This window comes from Lactuca virosa, chromosome 2 (genome assembly GCF_052849685.1).
Source record: "Lactuca virosa cultivar CGN04683 chromosome 2, Lactuca_virosa_CGN04683_v6, whole genome shotgun sequence".
NCBI classification, from domain to species: domain Eukaryota; kingdom Viridiplantae; phylum Streptophyta; class Magnoliopsida; order Asterales; family Asteraceae; genus Lactuca; species Lactuca virosa.
The window spans coordinates 199,679,235-199,687,314 of NC_136427.1; positions in this window are offsets into that span (position 1 = coordinate 199,679,235).

Consider the following 8,080-nt stretch of genomic DNA (forward strand, 5'->3'; position numbering starts at 1 on the left):
AAGTGGTTATGATTGGAAATTTCTGAGGCCTTCATCTGAGATTCAAAATCTCTTAGGGTTTGCTTGGTCCTTATATGGAAGATCATCTTGCGTGTGTTATACATTCCAAGAGTCATGGATGGTTTTTACCTAGTTGAGCCGGTTTGAGATATGGTTTGGTTACAACACAAGTAGGTGGTAGTTCAAACCCTAAGTGGGGGAGAACTAAGTATTCTGCTTGGAGGACCATAAATCTGTTCAAGTTTGAGGTGTGGGAAGAATGGTTCATAGGGATCTGCGGTGAAGGTATGCGAGACTCGATTCAAGATTTGGTCAAGTCAGGGGTGTAGAGCAAGTTGCTAGCAGATGTATGTGCTTAGGAAATACACGAGTTGTCTCGTAGCAGGAAGTAGTTGGTCAAGGAGATCATTGTAGCCATTTGTTCCTTTTAGGGATGGCAATGAGTAGATGAGGAGGTGCTAGGATCGCTCAGGTTGAGTATCGGTTGTTGAGGGATTTGTCAGCTCGTTGTATGGATTGCTATTTATAGTCTAGATTGGGCAGTTGTTGATCGGTAAATCAGTTTCACAGATGGATATGTTCAGCTCTGCGTGGGTTTTGGTTCAGTATTGTATTGGTTCACTGGTTAGGTGTCAATGCATTCTCGATATTTGGTCATTTTGTTCAACGAAGATTCTTCAGAAGTTTTGAGCTGTATCAGTTGAAACTCAATGGATTCATCAACCTATCAACAAGTTCGGCCCGAGTTTGATGTCCTTGGTTATTGGGAGTCTAGAATTTGGGACAGTTTTGTTCAGCTTTCCAGACAGGACATTAGATCTGCGTAGAATCTAATTTTTGGCATTCCATGCTAGCAGGGTTGATAATTGGATGGATCCAACGATGGTTTTAGCAAGATTTTTGGTTAACTTTACAAGTTTTATCGAGCTGGTTACATATTGATGGGACCTGTTTCGTTCGTTCATGAGGATGTTTCTGTTAGTGATTGAGGGTCTTCATTTCATTAGATCTATTAGTACTTCACCTTTGAGTAAAGTTGTAAGGAAAAGGGAACGTAGTAGATTCACGGTTGGCTATGGGTTTCCTTATCGGTGTCTATGGTGGAAAATTCATTTGATTTTGTTATGAGGGACGTATGTGGTCTGGACAAGATAACAATGGAGAATTTGGTTCAAGTTATATGCATGGTTCTTATTTGGGTTATAGCCTTTGAATTGGAACAAGAGTGTGACTTCCTATCTCATTCTCCGGATGAGGGCGGCCATGTTTTCATCTGCTTTTTTAGTGGTAGCAGCCTGCACTGTGAAGGGAATGGTATGTAATAAAAGGGTATGGCCTGGGTTTTGTTTGGTTAGCGTCAAAAGGGATGTTAAATGGGTTTCCTACAAGACAGTGGGTTGATGTTTGAATATCTTTAGACCTAGTGGCGCTAGTCGTGAGTCTTCAGGCTAGTAATGGAACGACGACAAGATCGACATAGTACCGTGAGCTTATTGTTTTAGTGGTTAGAAGGTCTTACGATGTATCGTTAACCAGTGGTTGTATAATTCTTGTGGGTGAGACGCGGTAGTAGTTTGGTTGAGACTCTTAGGTCTCAGATCGTTAGTCTTATTGACATGGTTGGATGTAAGTGTGTTGTTTTTGGGAGTCGGGAGACTCGGTGACCAGCTGGTTTGGATCATGTAGTCAGAAAGAGTTATTTAGGTTGATATATTATTTATGTACCGGAAGTCGCTTAATGAATATTTCCTATGGTGGTCCCCTGTCTTCTTGTGGGCTGTCTATTAGGAGTTTGGTTTTTAGTTTGAGGAGTTGGTTCTGAAATCTCGAGTCACGAAGTTCGTTGTTGATGTCTCAAGTGATTTTTTAGGTGGATGTACACTTGAGCTGATGAGGGATTTTGATGCAACATGTGAATTATTGGATTGACCATCCTTATGTACTTTGTTACCATAGATTTCATCACCAAGTTACCTCAGATGGCTAAAGGATTTGATACAATTTGGGTTATAGTGGAGCGAGGGTAAGTCCGAGTGTTGTCAGTGGATAGCTGAGTTGGGCAGCCAGAGCCGAGTAGGAGTGTGGTCTAGTTTAGTATGTGAAAAGTTGGTTTTCGTTGCGATGGTGCACTTATGTGCGGATTAGCATGACGATGTTTGACCGAGAAGGTAATGTGTCGATCACATCTATAGGTTTTCAGACAGCTTGGTTGTTGTGAGGGGTTTGCATCATGAAGTGGAAATGAGAGCTGATTTCGAGGACGAAATCTAATTTAAGTGTGGGGGGGGGGGGTTGTAACATCCTGTTTCCTGTCATTTCTTATTTTAGGGTCGTGGGCTAGAATTCTATTGTGTAAAGGCTCTGGGCCTTAAGGAGGTAAAGTTCAATCCTTGTAGAAGGAGGTAATGATGGCTAAGAGATTTAACCCTTGAACTGCATGTTGGGCTGCAAAGTAGAAAGGGAAAACTTATAGGTTGGGTTCTTGCATGAAATATGGATTTTTGTTCGAGACGTTTTTAGTCCAATATAACTAGATAATATTGTGGGGCTCTTAAATACCTTTATGTGGATATAAAGATCGTCAAAAACGGAGTTGGGACGAAGAAGTTATGACCGTTAGAAGTTAAGAAGGTTTTGGGTTAAGCCGAGTACGTTGGGCATACAAAATGTACGATGGATGTACTAGGCAATGGTTAATCGTGGAGGATTAACATGGTATGTTGGGCGTATGCGATTAGAACCCAAACCCTAATTTTGGGGTTTTTAAGCCCTATTTAAGCTCCTTAACTTCCCCAAACCCTTATTTCTTTCAGCCTCCATCCTCTCTAACCCTAATATCGAAACCCTATGACATCCCAAAAATACCGAGTAATTTTTTTATTTTTAATAATTCAAAACCATTCATTCATTATTCCAAAGGCGATTAGAGTCAAAGTATTCTCAAAACATCAGAGTAAAATCATAAACAATCAAAGCGGAATAATTCTCCAGGGGATGCAGTACGATCAAGTCGACCCTTCATTTTGAAACCAGAAGTACTTGAAAACATTTTGAACATAAACCGTAAGCACAAAGTTTAATGGGTTCCCCAAGATACTGCATACATACGTATATGTCAGCTCAAGGCTATATCGAGTCTATTTCACCCCCGTGTCTATTTCATCTCATATGCTAGCCCAAGGTTGTACCGGGTCTATTTCACCCCGCGTCTATTTCAATTCATATGTCAGCACAAGGCTGTACCGGGTGTATTTCACCCTATATATATATATATATATATATATATATATATATATATATATATATATATATATATATATATAACACATACAACAAGAGTCATAAAGACTATAAGCACATACAATCCCTAGTGTCCTACAGTATAGTGAGCAAACTCACCTAAACTACTCATCGGAAGCTTAACCGTCACCTCAGCAACAGAACAGCCAACCCAAGCTTGCTAAAGCCAAACCGAATCAATCCTAATCAAAAGCTCAAATCTACTCAAGTTTGACCAAAACTCAAACTAGTCAAAAGGTCAACGATCAAAGTCAAGCAGTCAACATGCAGACCATTGCCACGTTGTGGCCTTCTTTGGCCATACCGTGACCATGCCATGACAAAACAGTCGAGTTTTCAAACTCTGCCACACCTTGGTCACCTGAGCCACGCCATCGGAAATTGTCTGAAGTACCATTTCTTCACTAAGCACTTAATCCTTACATATCTAAATCCAAAACTTCAGATCTACTCCTTCTCAATGACTTAATGGATAAATTTTCCAACTTTATCCATTAGGACTTTATCCAAAGGTAAAATCATGATCCCTAAGTCCAATAAGCACTTAATATAACAAAAACTCAAAGATGGGATTAAGAACACTCAAGCTAAGACCTTTTTCTCACTAACTCAGAAGTTCAAGACCATGAGAAAACCATATCAAGTTCTGGAGTTCCTCAAACTCCAAGAGCATCTAAGAATGGGACCAAAACATCCAACAACGGGCTCAATCACCAAAAAAGAAACAAATAGGTCAAGATAAGAACTTTATACCTCCAATAACTTAGAAATGTGGAGAAGTTGTTGGATCCAAGCTTGTTCCTTGCTTCCTTGCACCAAGATGAACTTCTTTCTTCTTCCAGTTTCACCAAAAGAAGACATTAACCTCAAGATCCATCCAAAAAGCTCATTTCCACGGAAGAGAGCCTAGGGTTTCTAAATGAAGGGATGGAGGCTGAAGAAGATGACCTAGAATGGGGGTTAAGATGCTTAAATATGGGAGCAACCCTAAAAATACATGGGCTTGGGTCTGAATAGCTGCCACACTATGGTGCCTCCATAAAACGTGTGTTCCTTTCCGACATGGCTACTTCGTGGGCCTCCTTGCACCACACCGTGGCACCGAGTTTTCTTCAAAACTACATCTTTATTCCTTGACGACAAAAGGCTTAATTAATCTAGAACACGAGTGTTACAACTCTCCCCCACTTAAATTAGATTTCATCCTTGAAATCAGCTCTTACCACTTACTCTTACACATCCTCTAAACCCCTTGTGGACTTTCCAAGCCCATTCCCGTTAACAGGATTTGAAGCCACTCTGAATGCCAGAAGTTACAACAACCACGCAGAGATTCCCCAAAGCCAACCACATAAGCCAACCCACGCGGAAACTTCCAAAATTCGAAGCTTAACAAATGCATCCACGTGTTAGCACCCTAAACGACGACCCCTTTTTTCGGCACTGATGCCGATTCAATATTTAGCGAGAAGTATGCGACCCAACAAAGAACAAATTTCATCACAACTAAGTAACATCGAAGGGAGCTACCTCCTCATCTGATTCTGAAAACTCCGAAACCATGCCTGACTTCCATACAGACAGTGCCATTCGAACTTCATCCATTCAGACCAGAATCTCGCAAATCTAATCCGAGCAAGGCCTCCCCGACCTTTCAGAGCAAGTAGAAACCCTAAAACAAAATCCCAACAGACAAAGATTAAACTAGTATGTACTTCAATCACACCGGCCGAATATTTGCAGATTTGATCAGACCAAAATCCTTACCAACCTTGCCCCATCTTACTGATAAACTAAAGGAATGAATCCACATCCCACCATTAGGGCCGACAACCTAACACTCAGATGCGAAAGAAAACCCAAACTAAACCTATCCACATAACATACCTCTTGCCCTCGAGCCTCACTCACGATAACATAACCAAACAAGTCTCGCCCACAATTAAAAGCTAAACAAGTCTAAATATTTGACATGGCTCTAACATCCCTCACTCCTGCACAAGCAGCAGCTAAACAACAATGACGGGTCTGAATCAACCTAAGAAAAATATGTGATCCTCCCACAATCCTACAATCACCACCGCAACGGCCTACCTCAGCCAAGTGAATGCTACGAGCCAGATCGTAGTCTTGCAACTGTAACATCCCGATCGTGAATTTCCATAAATTTCAAATCTGGAAGTTGTGCCCAATAACCTAAATTATACGCTTGACTTCCTGACAAGTTATCACCAACCCACCGCTCCCACGAGCATAATGATGGTTCATCCAAGAATTTCATGTTGTGTCCGAATCCCTTATCAGCTCGGGCGAACATTTACCTAACAACCACTCGAGACGTTTACAACAAACTACATGACTCGAGATTTCAGAACCAATACCCAGCATTCGTAATTAAACCCATAATAAACCATCCTTAAGAAAACGGGGTCCCAAATTGCGAACCTTCATCAAATGACTTCCGATTCATAACTAATACACCCACCAAAACACACTTCTACTATCCTTAAGATCCAAAACAGCTGGTCACTAAGTCTCCCAACTCCCAACAATGCACTAAAACCCAAGCATGCCAACAAGAATAACGATCCGAGACCTAAGAGTCTCAATAAAAAGACTACCGGATTCCACCCATATGACTCATACAACCACTTGTCCATGATATATCGTGGCACCCTCTAGGCACTAGAACAATAATCTCACAATACTATGATGATCTCGCCGATATTCCAACACTGTCCTGAAGACTCACGACTAGTACCACAGGGGCCTAAAGATACTCAACCACTAATTCACCGATTTGCAGGAACCCAATCAACATCCTCCTTAACGCTAACCAAGCACAACACGAGCCATGCCTTTTTATCACACATAATTCCTTTCACAATACATGTTGTTACCAATGCAAAATTAGACGAAAAAATTGCCGCACACAACCAAAGAAAGAGATAGGCGGTCGTACTCTCATTCCAATTCAAAAGCTATAAACCAAATAAGAACTATGTCAATAACTCGAGCTAAGTGTTCTCATGCTATCTAATTTAACCTACATATATCACCAAGAGAAAACACATAACCAACCCTAGATCTTCTGCACTACTTCTTCCTCACAACCCTTACCCATCGGGTGTGGTACCAGAAGATCTAACCGAATGACGAACCTCAACCACTAATAAAAACATCCTCATGAATGGCCGAATACTAAGATCCCATACCTGGATTGAAACAGAACAGATCCCACCATTGCGTAAATATCTCGGTAAAACTTCCAAAGCCAACAGAAATGTTGCCACACTCCGGTCGGATTATTCCAAAATACCAACCCTTCCGTCGCGACATGCCAAAATAGAGTTCTATGCAGATCCAAAATCACACCTGGAAACTAAACAACCCCGCCTCAAGATCCGAACTTCTAATAACCAAGGACCTCTGCCAAAACCGAGCCTGCTATGAAAAATACTTCAATAATCAATAATTTAGGGTACCCAAACCCATAAATCAAAATATACAATGTTTATATTTTGACGATAGATTGACACATCCATTGAACTTCAACTGATAAAACTCAAAACTTTTGAAGAACCTCAGCTATTGACGATAGACGAAATGACTAACAATCGAGAATGCATTGACAGCTAATCCATGATCCAATTTACTGCTGAACAAAAACCATGTGGAACTAAACATACCAAACTCTGAAGCTGATTTACTGATCAACAACTACCCAACATAGACTATGGATATCAATCTATACAACGAGCTGACAAATCCCTCAACAACTGATTCTCAACTTGAGTGACGCAAACGCCTCTCGATCTATACATCGACATTCCCAAAAGGAATCATTGGCTACAACAAGCTCCCTAACCAATGACTTCCTATCGCGAAAACAACTCATACATTCCTGAGCACATACATCGGATGGAAACTTACTCTGCACCCCCAAGGACAAACACATAACATATATTAACACCATGAAATCTTTAGATTTTCAGTTCAATGTTGTAACATCCCGACCCCCAGGTATAAAATTTAAAGCTTTATATTCATATTTTAGACCTACTCGACGAGTTGGCTGCCCCAACTCGTCGTGTAGAAACTGATCAGGCCGCGTGAACTTTAGGACCTACTCCACGAGTTGGAGGACCCAACTCGACGAGTTGAGGTTGCGCTTGAAAACCCTAATTTTTAGGGTTTGCGCCCTATTTAAAGGACCTTAAGTCCTCCCTCTAGCCTCCCTTACCACCTTCACGTCCAGAAACAAACCCTAATCGATCTAACCTTCTATTTTGAGTGCGTGTGAGGCTAAAGAGTGTGTGTTTGGTGCATTCCTTGAAGAGACTTGAAGATTGAGAAGCTTGGAACGAGAAGGAGCTTGTAGATCAAGCATCTACTTCGTTTTGGCATTCATTTAAAGGTAAAAAGTCATTATCTTGATCATGTTCTTGTTAGATCTCTCCATTTAAGAGTTTAAGGTCATTTCTAGCTTATTCTTGAGGCATTTCTGGTATTGAGCACAATTTGAAGCGAGGAGTTCAGATCTGGACTCCTTTAGGCCCTAATGGACATAAGTTCTCGACTTTATCGAGCTTTGGCCCCTCTCTATGCCCTAAACCTCATCCTAAGATAAGTTTTGGGTGTTTTAGCCTCTTGAGACCTTGCATGCACATAAAGTTGGCAACTTTACTGTTGGGTTTGATGTACTCTAGCATTCCTATGGTGCACATACAACCCTAATGCTTTGGATCTAAGTTTTCTCTATTATACATGCAATAAACAA